The sequence below is a fragment of the Pocillopora damicornis genome, chromosome 5 (genome assembly GCF_964200805.1).
Source record: "Pocillopora damicornis chromosome 5, jaPocDami1.2, whole genome shotgun sequence".
In the NCBI taxonomy this organism is placed as follows: domain Eukaryota; kingdom Metazoa; phylum Cnidaria; class Anthozoa; order Scleractinia; family Pocilloporidae; genus Pocillopora; species Pocillopora damicornis.
Window position 1 is genome coordinate 14,983,883 of NC_142674.1, and position 14,240 is coordinate 14,998,122.

A 14,240-nucleotide genomic window follows, 5' to 3' on the forward strand; every position below is an offset into this window, starting at 1 on the left:
ACAAGGTCCAGAGGAGCTCAGTTTGAACACATGAGTTACTTTTTTAAAACTTAATTCTTACCTTGTAAAGTATAAATCCTTATCGCTTCCCACAGTTAACCCTTTAACTCCCAAGATCTGATTGTTAATTCTCCCCTGTAGCTGCTACGCATTTCCTTGTAAATTAGTTATGAGAACGTGGTGCTAGATCAAGATAGCCGCTTCTACCTGATAAGCTCGAATATTCTCATTACCTGTTTGCTGAATAATGTATGGGTATTATAGGGAGAAGTTTCATGTTAATAACATCTGGGAGTTAAAGGGTTAATAAGCTCAGTACCGAATCGTTGTGAATCTTTTAGCAACATATTTCTGGCTCCAGGTACAAAAAAAGCAACGTTAACTTTTAAGAGGCGTGTTCTAAAATTGGCACGGTCACTGTGTTGTATCGTGCAAAGTTGCGAGCAAGATCTTAACACGTTCCTTTGTTTCTACCGTGCGAAGCAGACAATGGCTGCGAAGTTAATGAGGCGAGTAACTAACACCCTGCTAACGTGTTAAAAGCTAGTTCTTTTCTTTTAGCGTGCGAGCATACCGTGTGCGTGCGTTCATCTTATTCCCCGAATCCCGTGGAGGGTCACATATATTATATCAGTCACTGTGTTTTGCTTACTATACACGTTTGTGTTGTATTATTTTGCTATTAAGTAAGTTATTTAATTCAGTTGCCTCATTAAATTGAGTTCATCACTTACAGGCTGTTTAATTTGACATAGGCAGTGCATGAATAGAGAAAGAAAATAATGACAATTAATTCAGGGAGAGTAAATTAAAAAAAAAGAATAAAAATATTGATAATAAGTGAGCAAAAAAATGAATTAATCGATTATGTAAAGCTGATCAAACACATCAATTCGATGCTCTAAGACTATTTTATTAATTAATGATGTAAAAGGAAACAAAAATGTGTTACGAAAAATTGTAATGCGTGACAGCGTGACCTTCTAGAAGCTCCGCGAGAGGTCATAGTTTGTTTATTTTAGTGTAATGCGCAAGCGTTTCGTAAAGCGGTTTGTTTTGTATTCTTTCAATAATTAGACTATTTAGAGAGGTCATAGTTTATTTTATTTTACATCAATTCGATGCTCTAAGACTATTTTATTAATTAATGATGTAAAAGGAAACAAAAATGTGTTACGAAAAATTGTAATGCGTGACAGCGTGACCTTCTAGAAGCTCCGCGAGAGGTCATAGTTTGTTTATTTTAGTGTAATGCGCAAGCGTTTCGTAAAGCGGTTTGTTTTGTATTCTTTCAATAATTAGACTATTTAGAAAGTTCTAGATATTTATTGTGTAAGTATATAAGTAGACGAGTCCAAGCGAAGTTTGAACCAGTTTTCACAAGCGAAGAGAGCTTGACTCTAGCGTGTTCATTCAAGTGTGACGAAGCAGTATTTATTGAAGTTGGCGGAGGTCGTGTGAATTTATCAAGATTAAGTGCAGTTTGGCGGTGGCCGAGTAAGTAAGAGTTTAACTTCGTGGAAACTACGTTCATTCTCTAGAATAAATCTTCATGTTGCTGTTCCGACAACCCTGAGTTCAGTTTGGTCTCCGAGCTACCCTTCCTCTAAAAGATTACTCGCGTAACAAAATGACTCAGTTCTAATTGGAAAGGAAAGATTGTCTCCCATGTAAAACGGATGGAAATGTTAAAACGGGTACAAAAACAATTAATGGATTATAACCACAGTTTTTTCCCCATGATCGTGGTGTTATGAGATTTTCCTTGCAGCGAAAAATAAAAAGATCTATTGTTCCATTGTTCAAAACAGGTTAAATGCAAAATTGAAAGATTCCTGAGTAGTGCGTGAAATATAATTCTCCATCAATAAAGGTATTGGCCTGGGCATATTATCTCATACCATGGGTTTTTTCCAAACCGAAAGGCAGATTCCTCTTCCCGTTCTTCTCTTATGCCGCTATTAGTGTTTAGTTTGCAAAGAAAGGTTGCGGCTAGAATGTGGTTAACAGCTTTTTTGTTATAATTAAGACATGCAAGAGATAACATCTAAATTATAAAATTGTAGGACCACTTACTTCCTGTAGTTTCCGAGGAGCAGTTCATTAAAAACGTAGAAAGAGGAAAGAAAAGGAAAATCACCGGCTAGTACACAGTCGATATCAACGCCTTAGCAACAGAGGAGCATGTTGTTTCAAACGTTTTGGCTTCTGCTTTAGGGAAGGGAGAATTTATGTAAGTTTTGTTGCCAGAACTTCTCTTCTTGCTGTAAACCTGGGAAGATATTATTGTCCTGATCGTCGGCTCAGGTAGTTAAAAGCAAGGTCACTATATACGAAACAGGTAAATATAAACATGTTAAACTTCCCTCGTCTTTTGAAACTTAATTTCAACATTAAATGTATGGTATAGGGGAAGCGTTAAAAAAACAAATCAAAATAGAATGAAATCAGTCATTTTTAATAGATATTTCGTACTCAAGACTCTGCTTATAGAGACAGATAAAAAGAGATTGTAAAACAAATGTGAATCGCACACGCCTTAATTCTCCAAGCAGGTAGCTTCTACGCTTGGAAAAAAGTTCAATTACCTTTGTCCCGAAAAAGTTACAGGAAAGTATGAAGGACAAACAATGAATAAATGATTAACTAAGTGAACACATAGGGGTTTTTTGGGGGCGAGTTTACCGGTAACCACACATCAGGGACCAGTCACCATCACTCATCTGTGGGGAAAGAGGGATGAGGGGAGAATTCTGGGGGTTTCACATGGTTTTGTCATGGAGAACGTAGGAAGGGTCAGTCGTCAATAACGGAGATGAAAGAAGGGACTGTTGAAATTTGAGTTTTTCATTTATCCCATCTCCACTTCCCCCTCCCCCCTCCCTCTCCCCCTTCTTCCCTTCTTTCCTTCGTTCTTTTGGGAACCTGGCTACGCACATTACAGTTCTCTAAAAGGGTCAAAGTATTTATTGCATTGATGCAAAACATGTAATTAAAGCTAAAATCTCCCTTGAATAAGTTCAGTTTTAAAATGAACTTGATGTTATGCTTAATGTCAAACTTTAATACTTCGAATTCTGATTTACATATCATGAGCAAACACCATTGGGGTCCCCAAAAGGGTTCTTTAAACGCGCGATCCAGACTTAAGTCCCGTAATCCCGACGGTTTATAACGGCTAATCTTGATCCCGATCATAAATGTTTGTTCTTCGTCCATTTGCTCAACTTTAAAGGGCCTTTTCGTTGGGTGATGATCTTCTCTACCAGCATTGATCTGTTGAAGTCTTTGCTCACCGCAAGGCGTAATTTTATCTTTTTTCACCCAAGCAATACCGTTAATTTTAGAAGTTTTTAAAGTTTTTCACGAATAACGTACGCTAGTCAAGGTGACGATTTCCTTCCGTTTTAACTTCGATCACGGATAAACATATTAGTAAAGACAGGTCTGTTGAAGTCCTAAATGTAATAACTGTCCTAAATGTAATAAAGTCCTAAATGTAATAACATTTGGTCCTAAATGTAATAAAGTCCTAAATGTAATAACGTTCGGTCCTAAATGTAATAAGCCTCCTATGCAATCGTTTAACTGCGCTAACATTGAAATGTTAAAGTGACAGCTGTTGCGCTAAAGAATCCTCTGTCCAATATTTATGGAATATTGCAGGCTCACTGATATTAATCAGCGTCTTTTTATTTGTTAAAGAGGTAGGTTGAGAAGCATTGGCTACAAAACCTTATACTGATACTGATGTGCTTTTGGCATCAAATTGACGGACGCAAAAGCAACGAGAACGTTGACTAATAGCCCTCTTTATATCATTGGCTCAGACTCTTCAGTGTAACAGATTTTGACGAAATACTTCTGTCTTCAGTGCTGAAGTTAACACTTGATGAACCGAATTACAAGGAAAAAGAAGTCCACCGACTTATACGTTAGACATATTCTGGGCTCAGAGGGGCATTCTTTGTACGCTCTTCCCTTGCCAGATTTGTACGGGTCTGCATAAAATATATTCATAGGCGTTATTGACCGAGCGTGAGGTCAAAATGGCTATATATTGGCTGAGTTTTTTTTTTTTGCGTTTTTATGGACGGAGACGAGGTCACGGTCCATAAAAAAGTAGAAAAAGAACGAGGCTAATATCCAGTAATCTTGAAAATACCAACATGGTCAAGAGAGTTTATATTCTCTTGGCTTAATCATTAAAGGATTCATTGTATAGCAAAAGATTTCGCTTTGATAAGAATCAAGAATGGCCTGTTTATTTCGAGAGCCGATAGTGAAAGCCAACTGTGTTTGCAGTACAATAAACCCAAGAGGGTCGTTTATTTTTTTCTATGCATATGCAAATATTGTCCAAAAGTTACGAACTTTGTAAGTTTTCTTGCGTGGGATCAATACGGGGTATTCCGAGCGGGCGAGGGTGGGCCCATCATGCCTGCTCAGGTAGCCAATCAGAACACAGGATTCACTTCATCTTGCCCACGTGCGCTGCTAGCTATTTGATAAAGTGACTAGTGAGCAAGATATCGACTGACCAATCATATGCTATCTCATTTCACGATCACAGGTCTTGACATGTTACCTTTTTTCCACGCAAGAGTCAAATTGAACCATTGAGCTACACCAATCAACACATGATGGTCAGTTGACGGTCTAATGAACCATTCATTTTTTTCCTTTAGCCCCTTATGACGGGTTCATCAGTTCCGCGAACCGAAATATTAGGAAAACGTATATTTTACAGTTGATCTCAAGTTTATATTTCATTTTTTGTCTTCACCTCTTCTCCCCGCCGTGAGGGGAGAAAATGAATAGCTGAATAGATGAATGAAAAAAGAAAGCTCAACAGTTTCCACTTATAGTCATATGGTACATGAACTGATTACTGAGGTGGAGTAAAGCCATAGAGGGCTGGAAATGCAATACCCCAAGTTCAAAATTGAATAAATCAGGATAGTCATTCTTAAAAATGAACTCAAATGCTTCATCAGAATCAATCGACACTGAATAACATTGATGTGCAAAATTTCAATAACGCTACTAATAATAATAATTTTCTTTTGGATTAACATGTGACACAGCGAAATCATTCAAACTGCTCTAAAATGGTGCATCACTACTAAAGACTTAAACACGAAAGATAACATCAACAATAGCATGCTAGTTCATCATCAATTGTAGTCAATTTCTTTTCCAAAAAGTCTTAATGGTTACGTACCAATCGATTCCATCCTATTAAGCTTCCAACCAAGCACTAGTCCACTTTGGGCTGGAAATGATTTTTCTTCAACTACATCGATAAACCGCTTTAAGGACCATACTTCGACTGCTGATATTTCTTATGTCTAGCAAGTAAAAAGACGCTGATTGATATCAGTGAGCCCATAATGTGGCATGTATACTGGTCAGCGGTTTTTTTTGGTGCAACAGCTGTCACTAACATATCATTGTGGATGTCCGCCATAACAACAATGCACTGCAGGAGTCAAACGATTTCATTGGAGGCTTATTACATTTAGGACTAAATGTTATTACATTTAGGACTTTATTACATTTAGGACCAAATGTTATTACATTTAGGACTTTATTACATTTAGGACAGTTATTACATTTAGAACTTCAACACAGGTTAGTATCATGGAAACGAATAACAATGTCAACAAGTGCATAAAACAAAAAAAGGTGACGGAAATCCCTTTGCTTCCATAACAAGGGAAATTACGAAAAGTACCAGAACACAATTTGCTGTTGAAACAAATACTTCCTCCAAAGCGGGAAAAATCTTCCGCTGAGATAACGAGTCTCTTGTTCCAAAGATAAAGTGATCATCATCACATGCGGTCTCGTCGTCCAGAAATGACTCATCCGATTCTTCATCACTGGTAGGGAATCGTACTCTAATATCCCATTTTCCTCTTCGTCTGTCATTTTTTTATTTATATATATTTTTTTTGCTGCTCCTCGAGGTCAGACAGTTCGAAGCTAATCGAGGTACGACAGGAGAGTTCAAGCTTTTGCCATCTGACGTACCGCAACACCAAAATGTTTGCGCCCAGTCCTTCATCTTCTGTATGTTCTACGGTGCTATCGGTACAGGTGATAACATTTGAATACTGGTATGGCCGACAGGATCATGGCACGTTCGGGTACAGGTTATCAAGACTTTGAATTTGTAAAAATAATACATCCTTTACTGGGTTGTCCTCTTTAAGGCTTCTTTGGCTGCATTTCCAAAGTTTCTTGCGTAAATTAACACCGTGCAAAGTGGATCTTTGTAATAAATGCACAACTAAGTGAGCACGCATCACCTCTATTGTCATACGACTCACCAGGTTATAAACGCGTTTGTGGAAAGAAATGAAACATGATCTCATAAAAACGGCTGCGTGGGAAGCTATGCTTTTTAGGACTTTCATGTAGATCAATCTCTTTATAAATTATCTTCAACAGATTGCCCGGTTCTCGGTGCGTTTAAGTTATTGTTTCCCGAATCCCGCCCCTAACAATTGCCGATTCTCATGTGCCGTTCATAGTGATAATTCCGCTCTCGCTCCTGCAAATAAGCCCAATCCCTGATCCCAGAAAACCTATTGAGGACCCTCAACACCTGCAAAGATTTTTGGTATTTGGACACAACCACTATGGGAAAGGGAAAATGAAAATTGTAAATTAAAACTGAATTTGAAATGACACAAACAAAAATATCCACACCCTACCCCCCTCTCTCTTCCCCTTCCCCTACAAGGCAAGTCTAATGACCGGTCTCTAAGGAGGAGAAGTCAACAACACATCCAAAAGATACTTACGCAGAGCTAGTGTTTCCGTGTAAATGTTTTGAAAATTGAGAAAAGAAGAAAAACAGTCCCAAATTAATACAACATTGAGTGACCAGGACTTGGTCATTGCAATTGCAGTTAAAAATAAACACACACAAAATAGTATTTAAAAAATAGGGAGAGGAAAACAAAACAAAACAAAGAACAACTCAAATGGAAAGTGGAGCAAGTCATACTATGTAGTCAGTAGTAACAACAATAAGAACAAAAATCATTTCCCTATTTGGTCCACATTAAAGTTGCTATTATGATTTCGTTGATATGTGAAGAAAAAATGGAGAGATTGAAAGAGAGTATCTGTTTGTATCTTGACATGGTAAGTACAGGCTGACTTGAATAAAAGTACTGTTAGCCATCAGCCCAGAGGAAAGGTGATTGCAATATAAGACAGAAGTGTTGGTAAAAACACACTTACGGCACTGTTGTTCATCTGAATTATCACCACAGTTATTTCCCCCAAAACAACGAAGAAATTTGCTGAGACACTTTCCATTTCCACAGGTGAACTCATAGTTCTCACACTTTCCTGTATAGATATGCGAGTAACGTCAATAATTATACATTAGAATGACTATGAAAAGTCTGATTGGTCGAGAGCTAACTCAATAAATATACGATAGCGTGCTTATTTGGCATAATAAATGCAATCTCTGCAACGGATATTCCATTCAGGATATTACATACTGCCTAGTTTCCTAGACCTTCGTCCGTTTAGTGTCCTCAAATTTTCTGCAAACTTAGAGAGAAATATCCTCTTTTTGCAGATTATTCGAAAAATGCATGTAATACAGCGATTATTAAATAACTCATTTCCGAATTGTTAAGCGCGTGTAACTGGTACCGAATTTATCAGATCCCAAAGAGGCTTGGTGAAAAAATGTGTAAAAAATTGAAGAGGTCGTGGAATCTTTTGAGTGGAAGTTAGAGAAAAAGCTCCACACAAACGAGGGGCAACCTCCTTAATCCCTTTTTTTTTTTTTTTTGGGTTCTTGGTCTCAAAAATTTGTCAAAATACCAGAGTTCACATTTGTATGTTGGGAAAGATGACCACTCAGTCGAGAACCTACGAACATTTAAAGTGCCACTCTCGCTAAGAGCGGTCCTCTCGACTTCCCGTCGGAAAGAAGGTTTTCTTTTATTTTTTGCCCATGAAAGGGGTTCAGGACACATGTTTCAAAAATAGTTTAGTTGTTCTCCAATTCTCTTTTTTTGCGTCGCCACAAGCCAAAAATGATTTTTGTAAATATAAACACTGCAACCTATTTTAACTTCTATTTGTGTCCTTTTAAGCAACGCGATATGTCTGTTATGATCTGAGTGCCAAATTTTATTCTTTAATTTTGATCTTCTCCACACTGTGCATAGTTCATGACCTGATATTGACCAAATTAAGGTCGAAGAGAAGGGTCTCCTCTGATCACGCTGGTATGAAAAATATTTCAGCTGAAGTTTCCATACTTTGTCTGTGAACTAACTGAATACACCTTGTAACTTGTAGCAAGATAGAATTCCGTGAGCTACATTGTTGCAGTCGCTGCGCGCTGGACAAAATCTTTGAAATTTACACTTTCGATCGCTGTTCACAGGGGTGGTCTGGCCAAAAATCATTATTGGCTTGTGGCGAAGCAAAAAAAGAGAATTGGAGAACAACTAAACTACTTTTGAAACATGTGTCCTGAACCCTTTTCATGGGCAAAAAATAAAAGAAAACTTTTTTCCGAAGGGAAGTCGACAGGACCGCTCTTAGCGGGAGCGGCACTTAAAACATGTAAACGTCTATTCGGATGCAAGTTTTTCCATAATGGACACGTAGAAGATTTATAGTGCTGTCCATTGGTAAACAAAGCGTATTCCTTATTTCAGTATGAAGCTAAGCCAACTTCTCCGGAATGCGGCCATGATGACTACTTAGCGTTTTGGGATAGATGTGATCGTATTATGTTATACAGGATCAGTGGTGCTGCGCTTTACATTTTTATTAAATTTTTTTTATTTGGCATAGGACCCTTTCGGCGAAGATGGTTTTTCAGTACCTTTATCTCAACGTTCATTCTTCTTTCAGTTTTTTCGTGGATTTGAAATGTTGCTGGTGTTGCATAACCGTTTAAGACACGTCAACCGTTGAGTGTTTTCGATGAGAATCATTAGCAGAATACTCGTTATAATTCCTTAAGTTATGTTCCTCGCCAGTTATTGCCTCCCTTTGCTCTTCTTCGAACTTGCTATTAGCTCTACGGCAGAATTTCAACTTAAAACAGAAAATCGTTTGTCTATAGGAAATCGAAGAAAGACAGGTCTTCCAGGTTACGATAACTTTACCGATACAAAGCTTCTAAGCAACAAACCATATTGTGCTTAGTCATTTTTTTTCTTATTTTTTGTGTTACAACTTCTAGAAATTCTTCAGAACACTTATATTTTCGCGCCGCTAAGTGAGCACCTAGCCTCGCTCCCACGCGAGAATTCGATGCAGGCACTTAACGATTCTGAAATGGGTTATTTGGTTTTCGCATGAGATCATAAATCATCAAACCTTGTGTCTGTGTTAATAACTCAGACCTCGATGGGTTTTCGTTTTCATAATCTGTTTTATCCTGCTCAAACTCACCCAATGATTGCTTATTGAAAGACATGCAACATTGAGCCTCTGCTCGTAAGACAAAGGAAATGAATAACCAAAAACTGGAAGTCAAGACATGATGGTGCTTATTGCAACGCTCAGTTTGCCTACCCGATTATTAATAACCATTAGCCTCCTTTTAGTGTTAAAATAGTCTCGGATATTAGTCCGCGGACATGGTTTGTTCGGGAATAAACAAATTTCTGAAAGAAAAGCTCGAAAAATGTGAGCCTCGAAGAACAACGATTTCCAGGGACAAATGGATTATCATATCTTTTTGGAGAAAAATGGAGGCTACTGAGTTTATTACCCGTTAAATAGTTTTGCTGAGCTTAACAGCATATAGGTGGTGCGTCCTCAATCGACCTCATCTCAAGGAGAAAACTGGCAGAATGCAGTCACAACGTCGCGATCCACACCGAGGTGACCACATCGTGAGACAAATAATTATATTCCCCTTTCAAGTGTTATTTACCAAGACGAATAGCCTATTCTACGACATATTTGGTTTTGTTTTTCAAATTATTGTTGTTGCAGCTATGTCATCTTATAAAATTTAACCTACTTTGTCTTCAGAAACTAGAAGGTTGCTGCTTACCCTTAGCCTTGCCTTTTTTTTTGTTTAAAAATGAATGAACTTTTAGCTAAGTTTAAGGGCTTGAAATCACTACATTTGTTAGGAAAAGGCAAAACATTTAAAAAAGGCCACTTGGGAATTAAAAGAGGGTTGATAAGGAAAAAGGAAGGGACACCATACTACGTTCAGTAGAGTTTCCAGGAACTTCGATCAGCTTTCTTGGCAGAAGGTGAAGGAAATAATAATAAAAAAAATGAAATCTAAGAACAACTTGATGAATTTAATTTTCTTGTTTTTATCCTCCCTATCAAGCAAGAGGAAATCAACTGAATTTTCTTTTGTTACGCCTCATTCTTAATCATTGTTCCTCTAAAAACCCTTTTTCATACTTCAATCATGATTAATTTTACATGTGTTCCTGATGGCTACATGTGAACCAGTTAAAAAAATTAAACACAACTTGAAGTGGCGAATTAATGATACGACAGTTTCTTAATGCTGTTATTGTATCATTGCACATTGAGACGACACACAAAAAGATCACAGTTTGAATTTAAAGTACTTACGGCCAGCTGATTCGTCCAGGTGAAACATGAAAGAAAACGAAAACTTATTGAAATGGTCTATTAGTATTATGACAATACCACTAAGCTCTGTAATTTTTTTTTCAGGAAAAATGTAAATGTCGTTTACCATGGGCGACGACAATTCATCTGTAATAGAAGAATGTATTCGTGACGGAAATTTAGTATTATCTGCGTTGATACCGCTTGTATGTTGACTTTTTTGTGGTCAATTTAGATAGTCGATTGAGGCAATGTCGAGGGATGACTCTAGTTCTAAAATTATCATTTTCAAAGTAATTTATCAACGATTAACTAGCTCAATACATCACGTAACTTAATGCTAGCTCAGTTAACAAATTTCAGCTTAGTTCATTCGTTGTTAAAGTGATTGTGGTCATCACAACAATCGTTTCCATATCATCGAAGGTCTGTATCCAAAGAGGACGAATGTGAAATTCATTGCATGTAATGTGCGTCAAAGTTTATATTTATATTTCCCTGTTCTGGAAATATTATTGTAAATGTGGGGTTCTTGGTAAACAATTTTTCTTTTTTTGTTTTGAAAGTATAACTTACTTTGACATTACGTTCGGAGTGGGATAGGCTCAGCCTCCAAAAAATGTAAAAAAAAAAATACGATACTTACTGCATTGTTCGTCTGATCCATCTTTACAGTCCCTGATGATGTTGCAGCGTCTAGACGCATGGATACACTTTTCTTGATTTGCACAAGCAAACTGATCGGCTCTACAAGTTACTAGATGATCAAAAGAATCACACGAATCGTGACCAATCGTTGACACTAACTATATATTTTTTACACTATCACCTTGACTGTCGAGGTTGCGTTATATCTCACGCTCGCGCTGTAAGTATTGCGAACCTTGTGATGATAAGAAAGGGCAGTTCGCAGCTTACTTTTAGATTTTTTTTTTTTGTTTATAAACGTGTATACATATATATACATTTTCTTAAATTAACACTGTGCAGTAACATTTCATCAGAGATCGCGTTTGATAACTTTTCATTACATTCACATCAACTACCCTACTGATTGAGAGATAGTTTTCCATGGTTTTTTTTCTTTTCTCTCGAAGGCACCAACGAAGACTTGGAGTGGGCTTTGCTGGATATATTTACTTCATACATCATACTCTGAGTTTGCTTTATTGCAAAAGGTTTTTCCCTTTATGTACAGACCTACATGCATTTTTTTATGACATTCTTTTATAAAGCTATCCCCCGTGGTGAGCCGTTATGTTTGTGTTCTGTCCATTTGCCAATAACGCGCGTGAGACTTAGCTTTTATATTTATTTGATGCCTTAGCCAAACAGAATATCACTGTCAGGCTGTTTTCTTGAAAAACTTGTTTCCTTGCGAACGGTTAAAGTAGCAATTTATTATACAAAATAACAAGTAAACATACTCGCAGACGTGCATGGAACAGCTACCAGTGTGAGCAATAGAACAGCCTGAGGATTCATGACAATCTTCATGGAAATAAAAACTAAAAAAAAAAAAAGGCAATTTAAAAGAAAAGATTGTAGTGCGTCAAATCGTTCTTTTTTTTTTAGGTAAGGAATAATTAAGTAATTCGCCGACCGTTGTGTTACCAAATCAATCATCCCTACCGATAACAGAAAAAACAAATGTAAAACAAATTTCTTGAAATTATAAAATTCAAGGGGTAATTTGAATTTTTTTTAATGAAGAGATAATGTTATTTCCTTGAGAAATCAAATCTTCAACGAATAGTTACAGAGGAAACACGTATTTAAATTTAGGCCCCGTCCACACGTATCCGGATAAATTTGAAAACGGATAAATATTTATACGGTTACGGGTTCCGTCCACACGTAAACGGCGTTTTCACACACCGAAAACGGATAAATTTCAAAACGCTCTCCAGAGTGGATAAATTTGAAGACGCTGGCTAAGCGTCTCCGTGTGGACATCTTATCCGGATAAATTTGAAAACGATTTGAAAACGATTACGTAACAATTCAAACCCAACCCAACGCGTGCTCTCGGCCGATCGACTATTAATGAAAACATGGCGAATAAACAAGCTCTAGTTTCGATACTAATGAGTCTGAAAGTGCACTGTTTTCCTTGTAGTGATTTTGCGACTCGTTTGTAACCTAAGACCGAATTCGACATCGATGCACGTGCGTGGCGGCCATGCTGTCACGGATTTCTGGCCATGCGAACACTGTTGATAAGTTTGAGAAGCCCAAGATCACAGCCAAGAGGATTCAGGCTCAGGATACGCGAGAATGCGGGCACATGTTTTGCTCTAAAGAGCATGCTCAGTAGGCGACGTCATCGTTTTCAAATCGTTTTTGCATGAACGTGTGGACACCAAAAACGATTCACAGATGGCAACGTGTGGACGCGGATAAATTTGAAAACGGATAAATATTTATCCGTTTTCAAATTTATCTGGATACGTGTGGACGGGACCTTAGATAAATGTGGCCGACAGAAATGCTCTGAAACTGACCACATTCGCATTTAAATAAAACGAACGTTGTTCCGTTTTCAAAATCCATCCAATCTCCCTCCCCCCCACTCCCCCCCCCCCCCCCATAGTTAGAAAAGGGAGATTCTGACGCATTTGAAAACAACCTTGATTCAAATAAACTGTTTAATCGTTTGTCTCACAATGTAGTCACTTGAGATGTAGATGGCGACGTCTCGGCTGCTTACTGCTAGTCTTCATCAGGCGATTGGGTCGACTGCTTAGGCAATAGCATTTGTATCATGGCGATCGAAACGCCGCCATCTACATCTCAAGTGACTTCTGACTTCATCTTGAGACAAACGATTAAACAGTCTATAATTACCTGCCACCACGATGAGCAATAACTTCTTTTACCGGATATTGACCTGAAGTATGGGCGCACAGCCCGGTTTTGGCGGTTATTGCAAACCTCTACATGGAGGTATTTGAAGAACAAGCAATAGAATCCACAACACAGAAACCCAAGACCCGGAAGCGTTACGTTGATGACACCGTCACCATCCTGGATCGCAGTTATGTCGACTGTCTATTACAGCATCTTAACAGTCAGCAACCTACCATCCGATTCACCACGGAAACTAAGAAAGACAACAAGATCGTCGTTCTCAACTTGTCAGTTACGAGGGAACCATACAGACGACTGACCACCAGTGTCTACAGAAAACCAACTCACACAAATGAGTACAAAGCGCATGATTCACACCACCCTCAATAAGTAAGGCGCGGTGTTGTTAAGCGTTTGCATGACCGGACGAAGCATCTCGCGAAAAAAACATCAAGGAAAAGAGACATTTGTCATCAGTTCTTGTTTCTAACGGTTCTCCCTCCTCCTTTGTACAGAAGGTTACGAAAACAAGAAACTCTTCCTCAAGCCGAGGGCCTGTGACGCAGTTCAAGTCCACAGCGTTTTTGCTCTACGTAAAAGGTATATCAGAGCCTCTTCGCCGTTGCCTACAACAACAAGGCATCCGCGCAGTCTTTAACTCCGAGACGCCACTTACACTGAGTACGACCAAAGGACAGTGTCAATCCCGTTAGATAGAGCAGCGTGATTTACACGATTCCTGTGAATGTGGCAAAATCTACATTGGTGAAATAAGAAGACCTGTA

At 38.2% G+C, this 14,240-nt stretch overlaps 1 long non-coding RNA gene across 1 annotated transcript; it reads right to left on the bottom strand.

The window, feature by feature from the left end:
- Window positions 1–9,217: 9,217 nt before the first annotated feature.
- LOC149045549 (uncharacterized) lies at window positions 9,218–12,492 on the bottom strand. The gene is made up of 3 exons (XR_016187285.1): window positions 12,033–12,492; window positions 11,252–11,362; window positions 9,218–10,611 (listed from the first exon to the last, which is right to left on the bottom strand). It is a non-coding gene; the product is annotated as an uncharacterized LOC149045549 (long non-coding RNA).
- Between the last annotated feature and the right edge of the window lie 1,748 nt (window positions 12,493–14,240).